This window comes from Dasypus novemcinctus, chromosome 15 (assembly GCF_030445035.2).
Source record: "Dasypus novemcinctus isolate mDasNov1 chromosome 15, mDasNov1.1.hap2, whole genome shotgun sequence".
Lineage (NCBI taxonomy): Eukaryota > Metazoa > Chordata > Mammalia > Cingulata > Dasypodidae > Dasypus > Dasypus novemcinctus.
In genome coordinates, this window is record NC_080687.1 from 23,763,983 (window position 1) to 23,776,868 (window position 12,886).

Here is a 12,886-nt window from a genome sequence, read left to right on the forward strand (position 1 = left end):
CTTCGGATGAAGTCATGCAGCTATAAGAATGACTTGCAAAACAAAATAAAGTTCCATTTTCAGTTAAAGGGACCACAGAAGGTCTAAAATTCTTTAGTGGTAAAACTTACTACGTATCACATTTCATTAGAAAATTGTCACACTGTTTCCATATTTTAAGAAAGAAATTCATATTTATATGAAGCAAAGTATTTGTTAGCAACATAAGGTAACAAATTCATTAAATTTGTCACATTTGGTCTTGCCATTAAAAAAAGATGAAAAGCAGGCTCCCCCTGCCCCCCCCTTTTTTATTTTTCTGCACTCTATATATAGAGTCTTCCTCTAACCGCTATAGAATTATGCACATACTTCGTTGGGAGTACCTGGTAAATCATTGAATGTATCTCTTCCTACCATGGTAATGGAGGTGACAATACTCCTCTATCTCTTTCCTGGAGTAAGATTGTGAATACCGAATGGAAATGTACATGAAAGTACTTCATACGTGCTTTGTAGACCTGGAATAATTTGTTTGGGAAACCTTTCAAGAAAAAGAAAATCAGGTTCTAACACCAACTCTGTTGCTTGCAAACAGAGGTATGTTACATAATTCCTCTAGGCCCAATTTTCTCCATCTGTAAAATAGGGATAATTCTGTTTGTCCCATCTATCTAGCAATTAAATGAGTAATGATTATTAAATGAGTAAGTGGCTGAAAATTTTCTTTGAAAACTGAAAAGAACTATTACATTAATAGAAAGTATAAAGTCTTAATAATAAGGAGGGGCATGCAGAGGATTTTCTCTTGTGTCAAGGGACATTATAAAGCCTTACTCTCCAAATATTTTATGTATTTCTCTGGTCAGCTTTATCTTTTTTCTACTCTCCTTTCACAGCAATTTCCTTCCCAACCTTACCCCTTCCTAATATTTTAAACTATTATCTAGGACATTTAATAAAGGCTTCTATATATCATCAATAACATTTTAGCTTTCTGAAATTTCTAAATTATGATTTCAGGAATTAAGGCTTTCCAACCTCAAGAAGTCAAAACATAAGCTTTAAAGTAGGTTTTCTCTTATCATGTTGATTAAAGGGGATGCTAGTGGACGTGTACTGAGCATTGTAAGAGTAAATTTAGAACTGTTTTACCTAACTTTAAATTTAATATTTTCTTCTAAAATACTTGCATTTAAAAAAATCCAGTATCCCAGGAATTGAAGTTTAAAGTGAACTGTTTAAAGATCTAAACTCCTTCATTTAATTTACGCTTGCATTTTGTACAAATTATGCTTCCTATTTATTTGGTTATGGATTTTCAATAAATTATATTAGTAAAAAAGAATTTAGTTTTGCCATAATATTGCACCTTGAAGAAGTACAGACCTTGTTCCAACAGTTATTTCTGGGAAGATCAATAGGTTTTGGCTTGGTAGAATGTTCTGCTCACTATTTCCAAAACAAGCCTTTTAAAAAACGTGAATCATGTAATTCACTAAAAAAATGACCTAATATATAAAATGATTTAATTAGTGAAATTAGATGACAGCATTAGTTTATCAAGACTAACACTGGACTAGGGCTTGGGTGTATTAATTTGAGCATGGAACTAAATTTGAGGTGATAGATGGGTCTCTACACCACTCTGGGTACAGTCTTCTTATCTTTAAGGGAAGTTTGGACTAACTGATTTCCAAGATTTTGTGTCTAGGGTTAATTCTTTGCCAAAAAATGTTCTAATATGTCATTCTTAATATGGTATAGCATTGAATTAAACATGAAGCACATAGAACTAAACATGTTTGCAGCATCAATTGCATTTGAAAGTCCAGTGTTTTCATATTTCACAAAAGAAGGAAAAAAATAGAGAAAAATAACTAAATATTTAATAGAGACAAATCTCAGCTTCTACTGAATTTGTTTCAGTCAACAGAAAACTCGATCAGCATGGTTTGGCTTTTGTTCAATGTCCAACTAGACTGCAAATTTTTCCTAATTTTACTTAATGGTGAAAATATTAAATTGAATGGGAAAAATAGCAGAATTGGGCAATTTAAAATAGAGAAACAAAGTTTTAATGATTTTTAATGACAACTCAAATCAAGCTAAGAAATTATGGCCCTCAGATAGGTTTTCAGGATGATTTAAATAAACTGATAACCCTTATCAGTGACAGCATATTTTGTACTTGTAAGTAGGTGCTTGAGAAATTCCATAAGGAGATTTGTTTTCTTAAGCAGATTAACTTTCTGTATCTTCCTGACTACTCTGTTAGATTTTTAATTTAACTGAAAACTTCTTTTGCCTATAGCTTACTGAAGACACAGTCATAATTATTAGTTTAGATTAATGAGGTTTATGGTACATGATTTCAAGTTCTTAATTCAAATCATCACCTAACCAAACATTTTAAATATTGACATTAAAAAATAATTTTTTTAGAAAATACTATATAAAAGTCTATTTAATCTTTACTAAGAATATGGGAAATAAAAATCTATTTAGCCTTTATTGAATATATGATAAATTAATCATTTTCTGTATGTGATCAAGAAACTGCAAAGCTGTTCATGTTCATAATTTTTTTTTTAAAAAAGCTGACTTTAAAAGGATAACTGCCAAGTTTAAAACTTCACTAAAAACAAGTTTCTTAACTAATTATGAAAACAAAATTAGCGGGGGTGAGGTCCCAGGCAAGAGAACTATTTCTCCCAGACTGTTGGAGATTTTAATGCTTCACTGACGCCCACAGAATGAATTCCTCTCTTAAAACAACACGAGCCAACTACTTCAAGCTGAATTTCTGTGTTTTTCATTCCCGCAACGCCATCCTCAATCTCTTCACTAGAAAAAGACATGCACTTAAAAAACCATCAGGGACTATTTAGGAGGACCACTCTAAAGCATTTTCAAATTCTTATCTTTTAATGACAAAAATCCACTGTAAAATACAGGGTAAAATTTCTGAGATTGACTTGCTAGACTAGATGGCTGGGTGGTCATGATAATGTAACAGGTTATTTTTTGCACAGAATCAGAAGGGGTCAGTGATATGGGGGAGGTTCGTCTTAAATACCCAAAGTGAGTGATTATGTGGGCTAAGTTCAGGTGGTCTGTGAGTTGGGAGAAGGAAGCCAGCTAGTGCAGGAAGTGAACTAACTCAACTGGAGTAACTGGTGAGGCTAAGATTCAGATGGGCAGAAGACGCCTAGGAATGACAAGCCATGGGGGTACCTGATATGGGGATGCTGAGGAATGAGGCCAATCTAGGTTAGTAATTAACCAGATACGGGGTGAGGGTGGGTGTGTGTTGAGAGTGGATGTGTGTTGGCGGTGGGGTGAGGTATCTGAAGCTGATTAAGTGAATATTTCTGGGGAGAAGAACATATTTCTGGGGACAAGGAAGAGTATACATTGAACAAGGTTTGACCATGAATCCAAGCTTATTATTTATGCATCCTTTTTAGTCTTAAAATGGTCAAGTTTTCGATTTGGCCAATGAGCTGCCATCTGAGTCTAAGTTTCACTGATTTTTAAACAACAGCTCAGCAGTCAAACTAAGAAAGCATTGTCCTCAGGTTGCCATGTAGATAAACAGACTGACAATCAGGAAACAGATTGGGAATCATGGTGCTGGATGTAGATGAATTCCCCTGGGCATGACCATATGGCGTAAGGGTCACTAGTGAGACAGCTGGAGAGGGTGAGGCAGTGGAACAAGGGTAGGCTTGAGGAAGAGCCAGAAATCCAGCATCAGCCCCCTTCTGTGTTATCCTGGTCCTAGGGCTGAGGGAGCCTGAGAAAGGGTCCATGGAAATTGAAAGTCAGTGAAAACTCACGTAACTGATGTCCACAAACTGTTGTTCATTTTCTTGTCTTCCCCTTCAAAAGAGTTACCAGAACTGTTTAAAATGTTCCATTTGCTCTTTTTGTCCCAGATTATAATTTAGAAAGTCAGCAGTGACCTACAGGAGATTGCATAGAAAGAGGCCACAAAGTAGCAAGGGATAAATCAAGGGAGTAAAATCTATATTACCACCTTGGGATAATCTAAAATTATTAATACGGTTTATTTCATTATACTTGAAGTACATTTGTAGTTTGGAGCCAAAGCAAGGGATCAGGGATAATTTGAATGGAAAGACTAACTTGCACCTTTGTTTCCATGTTTGTAACCTGAAGGTGCTGCATTAGATGATCTCTAAATTCCCTTTTGGGCATTCAAAAATATTATGTTGAAAAATAGTTAAATTCCATTTTCAATAACAGACTCAACAATTGTCTCTGGCTGTCCATCAAGGTCCTACCAAGCAGAAGGGTCTTTACTTACACTTCAGGGCCAGGAATTTGCTGTACTCCATTAATGTTGGCAAATCTTCCCTCATCCCCCTTTCCTTTAAAAAATTCCTTTCCTTTGAAACAGGCCATCCAGCCATGCAGTCCTCTCCCCCTTCTTTACTGACTTCCCAGGTAACCCCCTGGCCTTTAGTGATGATTCAGACCCTGGCCAGTAGTCTCCCCACTAACCCCATCACTCACAGTGATGTCAACAATCACCTGGATGCCATGCCCAACACCCAGCCTCTCCTTTCCATAACCACCTCACCTCTGGTAACTTCTTCCATCCCACCTTAGTCATTGACTCTGGACATCCCAGACCTTTATACTATGGAAGGAGTATCTTAATTTCCCACTCTTGGTCCCACCCCAGGCAATCCACTGGTTAGACTTTTCCTATCTGCTCTGTTCTCCAATCCATTGGTCCCTCTACTTTCTCACAGTCCTCTCCTCTCTTTACATCCCTCCTTATTCTGCTTGAACTCTGGACAGGGGAGAGACTGGAGGGGGAAAAGGCTGGAAGCAGGGGGTAATTAAGAATCTACTTTGACTCTGTTACATTTGAGTTCTCTGTGAGACATTCAGATGGGGGTGTCAAGTAGGTCATTGGATGGATGCACTCCCTTCTTTTTCTTCACCTTCTTCCTCGGTGAGCCCTTCTGCCTCCATGCTTTTAAATACCAGCTGAGTAATCCTCTATTACAAACCTCTCCAATTAAATCTATGCTCCATTAGTCAAACTACTGCCTTGTAAACTTCTTCAATTAAATAAGCCTCCTCTCTGGTCCCCAAGCTTCCATTCTTAATTCTTAGTAATCTACTCTCTATGCAGCAGCCCTAGTGACCTTTTAAAAATTCAAATCGTCTTGTCATTTACCTTGCTTGATCCTCCAGCAACTTCCCACTGGAAGCCGAGATGACCCACCTTGCAGAAATGAAGGTTTTGGCAGTAGAGAAAGTGGGTTACTTTGTCCCTTTTGGTATTTTGGGGGTTATGCTAGACTTAGATCTGGTGTCTCAGTGTGGCTCAGGGAAATATGAGGGCATTTATGGGGTGCTAAGGAAAAGAGCCTCGAAAAGGATGGAAAAACTGTGCCTATTGAAAAATTTTCCTGTAGCCTGCCCTATGATGATGGAAAGAGAGACCAAAGGAGTTAAGTCTACCTGGAAAAACCTGCTGAATTCCTTCCTAAGGTTGTGTGATTCAGGGGACTAGAAAGGCAGGGGAGGTGAGCTGTCAGTAAGAGTGAAAAGGAAGAGACATGCTCCAGTCTGAAAACAATTGTCTTGGGCCAACTTTTGGGAAATAATACATCTTTTGGGTATGTTTTTTCTATTCCTATGTTATGTATGTAAAGCACTATGTTAGGTGTTTTACATACATTATGAAGTTTAATCCTTTTAACAACCAGGTGAGAGGAGTATTACAAACTCCTCTTACAGAGTAGGAAATAAACACCTCAAGAAAATTAAAGATCTCGCCTGAAGTTACGCATATGGAAATTGGCTGTGTCATATTTGAACCTAGGTGAGCTTGACTCTGAGGTCTAAAGTGGGTGAAATCTGGCAGGTGTAATCTGATTCCTAAGTAAATGACAAAATAAAGTAGGGAACAAGCTTCAAATTATTTGACTTCTTGAATAATTGTTTAAGTGAAAGATTCTGTTGCCTTGGTTCACTAATTTTCTAATATGATTTCCTTTGAAGACAATTATGTGATTTGTCTAGCTATTTAATCTTTGCTTTTATCTCTAATATGTGATTGTCCTGCATGGAATTTTCCAAAGGATTCTGTTTGATAGATGTTTTTAACTAGAGACAATCAAACGCATGACTGACCATTGCTACAGAAAAGAAAGTGTCACCCAACAAGACACAGAGCTGCCTTTATTAATAACTTAGAAAGATAACTATTTGGTGGGAGGAACTGTGTTTTCAACTCCATTTTAAGTAAATTCTCCATGAAGCATGAGGGTTGCTTTCTATTTCCTATAAATGACTTCAACGGTTATTTTAAAATGCATTGATTTTACTATGTACACATTTGGTTTATACCTCCCTAAAATGATGGGATAAGGTTTGATGAAATGAAAAAGACCTATTTTTATGGAGATAAACTATATTTCCAAAAAATAAGCCATTTTGCTGCTTCTCCCCGTTCTCTTCATTCTTCCAACAGAACTATTTTTGTAATGTTCAGTATCAAACTTGGTCTCAGTCAGTACATGACCCCAAACGTCCTAGCTCCACATGTCAAAAAAGATAAAAAGCTTTGCAAGGAATAAAAATCTTTAACCCTTTCAAAGGACAAATGAAAATGGTCTTTCAGTCATGGTTTTCTAAAACTTGCTTGTATAAACATGTGAGTCTAATGCACATTTTTTATACATTCTAGAAGACTGGCATAATGTTTCACGGGCAAGCAACAATTTTTAGGAATAAGCAATATACATTCTATTAAGTGCTAGGAAGGGAACAGTCTTTGGAACTACAGAGAATCACAAGGCTAGAAGAACCCCTCAGGGACCAACTTCTAGGACTGGCTACGCAAACTATGGTGCACTGTTTAGCAGCAGCAGCATCACCTGGGAGTGCATTAGAAATGCAGAAATGCAGAATCTCAAGCCCCATTCCAGACCTGTTGAATTGAATCTGCTGAAGCAAATGCACATTAAAGTTTGAGAAAACCTGCTGCTCAGACCATCTCTGCTGACCTCTAGCCAGGATTTAAGAGATGTATCTGATTTGCATTTTCATACATCTAGGCAAGGAAATGTCACCTCCTCTGTGGATTCAGGTGGCTTTCCTTGTCTGGGATAAGCTTTTAGATAGGAAAAAGTCATTTCTCATGCAAGCTCCCACTTTTTCTTTGGCTTCATGACCTGAACGACCTGAGGCCCACCAGGAAATGACTCTTGGAGGAATAACTCCAGTTATCACCCATCTTTGACTGATGGCACTGTGTGGCTTTTGGCCATTGGTTCACTTTCCACATTCTTACCATTTACAGCCTATTAAGCTGAGTTTCCAGAAGCACAAAGGAGGGCGCTGGCCACCATTCAGCCTGCCCTGAAGAAAAAGTGCAGCTCAGTCCAGAGGCTACCCATTGGTGGCCTGATTTCCCTGTGGATTTGAAGCTCAAGGGGAAAAAAATGCATGGCATTAAACTGAAATAATTTGGCACTCTGTCTTGCAGTTTAAGCATATTTTTCAATAGATTGACTTTGTATACTTCAGTAGTTTTTTATACAGCACTTTCAATCAAGTGAAACTAATGAGAGGAGCTCCTCTTAGGTCAACCTTGGGGGCCACTGGAACTGGCGTAGGGATGAGTGCTTTGGTTCAGAACAAAAGTCCCCAAGCCACTTTGCTTCATACAGAGCTTTCTGTTCTAACCAGGCCTCCTGTTTTTCCCTCCTTCTTCCCTCCTACCTGCTTATGTTTGTCATGTGAATCAGATACAAACTAGGCCAGATACCATACTGGGTACTAGAGAGCCAGCGTGCCTGTGACTTGGTCCCTGCCCTCATGGAGCTCCCTGGGTCTTATGCGCAGGCTTCAAGGATGAAGAGGAAGTCCTCTTTCCTTCAGTGTTTTCCTATTTCACCTCTTCCACCCTCTTCTTATCAGCAGCAGTAGAGTCAGTGTTGTCTCCCTAGACCCCATGAGCTACCTGCACTTGCTTTCTAGGTCACGGAGAGGATGACTTCCCTGACACTGATTAATTTATACCAAGTGAAGACTTCAGATTTCACAACTGTAGAGGGATAAGTATTAGTTAAAGAGACATATCTAGAGCTACTGACTTAAAAAATAATAAAAAATGAAAACAAAACAAAACAAAAACACCAGCAAATTGTCCCAGGCATCCGTGGGGAGGTTCCTTATCAAAACATCTGATATCATTACCCTGCAGTGGCTGCTTCTTCAAGTAATCACCTCCTAATGGGTCAGTAGCATTGTTAGAGCTCTCCAACCACAGAGTTCACAGAACAGAAATACGAAAACTGCAAGTTACCCTGAAATTATTCCATCTTTGGACTCTAAACTAGTGATGCAGCTACTGGCCCTCAAACTCTTTGAGAAATGTCACCTTCCCCCCACCTCCACCATGAATTCCAATGGAATGACGCATCCCTCGAAGCAGCTGTAGGTTTTCACAAGATAAATGCCTCTCTCCATTTGCTCCTCTTAGTTTGTGAGATAGCTCAGAGTCTGGGACTGTTGCAGAATGAGAGTTTAAACTCAGTGTGTTAGATCAGAACTAAAATATGGGGATGGAAATTCCTCTATTCTTTGTATCTTCTCCTCCCCATGAATGGTCTTCTCATCAGGCTACTATCAATCTCTTTGGTTTAGAAATATTAAATATCTTAAACATTTCCAAAGTAGAGTTAAATAATACATTATTCCCATAGAATAGTTAAATAATATGTGTTTATATATTAATTAATTAGTAAAATTCATCAAGAACCTATGTACCTGGAGAAGATACAGCGGTAAATAAAGTTAGGTTCTGAGCCCTCAGGGAGCTTGAAGTCCAGTGGGGAAACCTTGTCTATGGGGAAAGTAAATAGAGTAGCAATTAGAGGTAGAAGCTGATGAATAGTTTAGACTCATGTCCACTGACTCCCTAATGTACTGTGGGCTATGCCCTGACCCCACCACTACATGAAGTACCTCCAAATTAGCAAATCCATGGGAATTCTCTGCACCACTTGATGGCCTTGACCGCAGCCTCCTTGGAAGAGCCTCTTTTCCAGGCTTCCCAGTCTCAGCTTCTCGAGGGTCTCTCCCTAACTATCCAACCTGTCTTCTTTCCTTGTCTTGATGCTTCCAGTCTCTATTTTCTTTCTGAGAACTCTCACACTGCCCCATGGCCTGTAGGAACTTCTATGGGTCTTTGACACCCACATCTAAATATTCAACCCAGACCTCATTCACGAGCTTCCCACCCGCACATCCAATCCCCTCCTAGACAGCTTCACATACCGGTCCCAGAGGAAACCCAAGTCTGGTCCCAGAGGAAACCCAAGTCTGGTCCCAGAGGAAACCCAAGTTCGGTAGGCCACAAAGGAGCCTACATTAGCACAGGGTGGTTAACAATTACCAGAAAGCAAGATAAACATCAAGAGGCAAGTGGAAGGACCAGCGAGCCTAACAGAAGAGAGAAGACCTGCCCCTGCCCCTTAGAGAGCCAAGTGCAGGCAAGACCCCACAGCAAAACCGGCTCGCTCAGCCACTTTCGCCTCCAGTCTTTAATCCCTTTTTTTTAAATCTCTTTTATTTGCAATTCTTGACATTAAATGTTTGAAATCTATCAACCAAGAAAATATAACTGTGATTAATAATAATTCTTAAAAGTACTGAACATGCAAAACAGGTCTGGGCTATGCATTGTGTACAGGAGATCTGAGGTGACACCAATAAGGCCAGTTTTCAAACATTTAGTTTACAGACACCATGTGTTTGTCATGTAGGTGATATATGAATCCTGTGCCAAGGCATTTTATTTCTTATTTTAGGAAATTTACCTAGTTTTAGATGCACAAAACCCTTAAAAAAGTATAAAGATCTAAGATTTTTTTTTAATGCGAGGAATTAAGAAAAAACCCATGAAGCCTGCTTTTTTCTTCTGTTTATTCTTGCTCACTCTAGTTACTTAAAGTCAATGAGGAAGAAAAATCAACATGAAGGCAAACATGTTGCTTGAATAAACAACCTTAGCCTTTTGTCCTTATTCAGTGAAGAACTAGAAGTGTTGGAAGAGTAATTAATTTTTGAAAGGTGCTGTAAAAACGAGAGAAAACATCTTAGAAATAATGAACTTATATATAAATATGTCTCCTTTTAAATATGCTTATTTTCTTTTGCGACACTGCTTTGGCTTTAAGTTTTCATTTTCATATATAACAGAAGCGAATGGCTCCAGAGTAGAGTTTGTTCAGGGGAAATCAGACTTTCTGGTTATCTGAAGCCATCAGTTTAGTCAGCACTCTCCTTATGATGGAACTTTAAGACAAGATTCAATACTATTTCCAACTGCTTTTAATTCTGAAGTAAAGAATTTTTGGATTTCAAAATAAATCAAGAGTGAGCATGGCTAATCTTACTTCTTTCCTCTTCCTGAGTAAAATAAGTCATTTATTTCTAGAACATTAAATTCCAATCAGGTGAGAAGTAGATAAAAACTGCTCTTGTTAGGAGAGCAAAGAAGTCATGGGGGAGGTCAGCTGAGGTGTAACTCTCACCCGCGCAGCGGGGGGTCTAGGTGGCAGTCGGAATGACTGGGCCACTGCAGTGACCTGTGGTGACCAGGCTCTGGTGTCTGCCAGCTTCGCCTCTCAGGACTCCAGGCATTCTGCCTCACTGCCTAAGTGCAGTGGGGAAGGACTGTTCCAAGGTCATGGTGGGTGCTTCTTGGGCTTAGGGAGAGCCCCAAGGACTGGAGAACCAGAACCTCCTGGTGATCAGAGGCGAACGATTCCTCCCGATCTTAAAGGAAGAAATTAATGTCTACAGATCCTTCACAATAATCTGAGGGGTTTTTATAAATCCCTATGTCCAAGCTGTGCCCCAGGCCCATTAAATCAGAATCCCTGAGGGATGGAACCCGTCACAAGTAGTCCTGCACATTCCTCAGGTAATTCCAAAGTACAGCAAAAGCTGAAAATCATTGCTTAACTTACAGATGAAAACAAAACAGATGCCTGTCTCCATCCTAAAGCAATTCAATCAGAATACTTGAAAATATGATCAGGGCATTATATCTTTTAAAAATTCCCCAGGTGTACTGCCAGCATAAGATCCACTGGTTTCATGGTACACCAAAGGCAAATGCTACATGTAAATAACTGATTTCAGAGTCATTTTTCAGTGAAGTTTTGGATAATACATAAGCATTGGGTCTCAGCAGAGAAGTTTTGGAACAGAGATGAAAAAGAGGAAATTCTAATATATAAGGCCAAATTTAACAGTGGGAACCAGATCTGTTATATACAGTAAATGTTATTAATCTGTCTCATCAGTCCACCAGGTTCCACTTTAAACATAAACGGTTTTTGTTCAAGTTTTCATTTTTGTTTTAACTTTGCAGTTTTTTAGAAATGCAATTAAAATGAGTGTGCTTCTGCTTTTGCAATTTAACAGCAGTCAAGGTAGACAGCTGAAAAATTACTGTGCCATGGGACTTATCTAGAAATTCACTCATTTTTCCAACCCCTGACATCTTGATGTTAGTAAGAACATATCAAAACTGATATCTACTTGCATTGGCACAAGATTTATAAATTACTGAAAGTGTAAAATTTCAGACTATTTGCTGTTAATTGTCCTTAGTTTCCAATAGTGGGGGGTGGAGTGGTGGACAATAAGAGTCGATGACTAAAACTAAGGAAATCCTGCCTGAGCTAAGATTTAAGATTGTCTTAGGAGGGGAGGCTAAAGACTTCCCAAAGGCTGGCTGAAATCTGATGGGAACTAGTGGGAAAGGAAGGTGCTTTTTAGACAGGAAAGGAGAGTATCTTGGGTCCTTACATGGCCCTTAATTGTATCTTGGACTGTTGGAACAATTAAAACAGTGACCAAGTAAGGAAGAAAAGGAAAGAAGCAATGTTCCTCCCCCAAGTTTCCAACTGGGCTCTTCCTGTCTGGATCCAGCCCTTGGTTTTACTCACCTGGGTGCTTAGGAGGAAAGAGGCCAATGTGTGTTCCTGTTATACTAATTGTGGAACGACAGCAAAAAGCAAGTATTACTCATCTTGGAAGAAAATGCCCTGTTAGGAAACAGTTTGGAGGGGAATTTTTTGCTCTTTCAAGAAAGAAATTCTCGGTGGCAGACTTGGCCCAGTGGTTAGGGCATCTGTCTACCACATGGGAGGTCCGCGGTTCAAACCCTGGGCCTCCTTGACCCGTGTGGAGCTGGCCCATGCGCAGTGCTGATGTGCACAAGGAGTGCCCTGCCATGCAGGGGTGTCCCCCACGTAGGGGAGCCCCATGCACAAGGAGTGCACCCTGTAAGGAGAGCCATCCAGCACAAAAGAAAGTACAGCTTGCCCAGGAATGGTGCCGCACACACGGAGAGCTGACACAGCAAGATGATGCAGCAAAAAGACACACAGATTCCCGTGCCGCTGACAACAACAGAAGTGGACAAAGAAGACACAGCAAATAGACACAGAGAACAGACAACTGGGGTGGGGGAAAAGGGGAGGAAAATAAATAAATAAATAAATCTTAAAAAAAAGAAAGAAAGAAATTCTCTCCTAGGATTCTACTTTGCATTTTTACATCATATTGCCAAACCAAAACCTCTTCAGTTTTCCTCTTTTTCTTTCATTCAATTATATTTGGGTCTCAGAATTGTTTGAACAAAACATCCCTTTAAGTCTTTCCATTTGTTCTAGAAATAATTTAGTTACATCTTTACTAAATCTAATTAAAACTGAAATGTTTTCCTTTTGCTGACATTTCTCAAACTTAAAAGAAATGGAAACAACTGAAGGTTTTCTGAAGATGCACCTCCACCAATTCTTGCAGTGTGAACTCCATGTGCACAGGATGCTCT

At 39.2% G+C, this 12,886-nt stretch overlaps 1 protein-coding gene across 2 annotated transcripts in view; it reads right to left on the reverse strand.

Moving 5' to 3' along the window:
* Window positions 1-12,886, reverse strand: part of COL4A2 (collagen type IV alpha 2 chain) — a 218,523-nt gene that overhangs the window by 194,353 nt on the left and 11,284 nt on the right. The window lies entirely within an intron of this gene.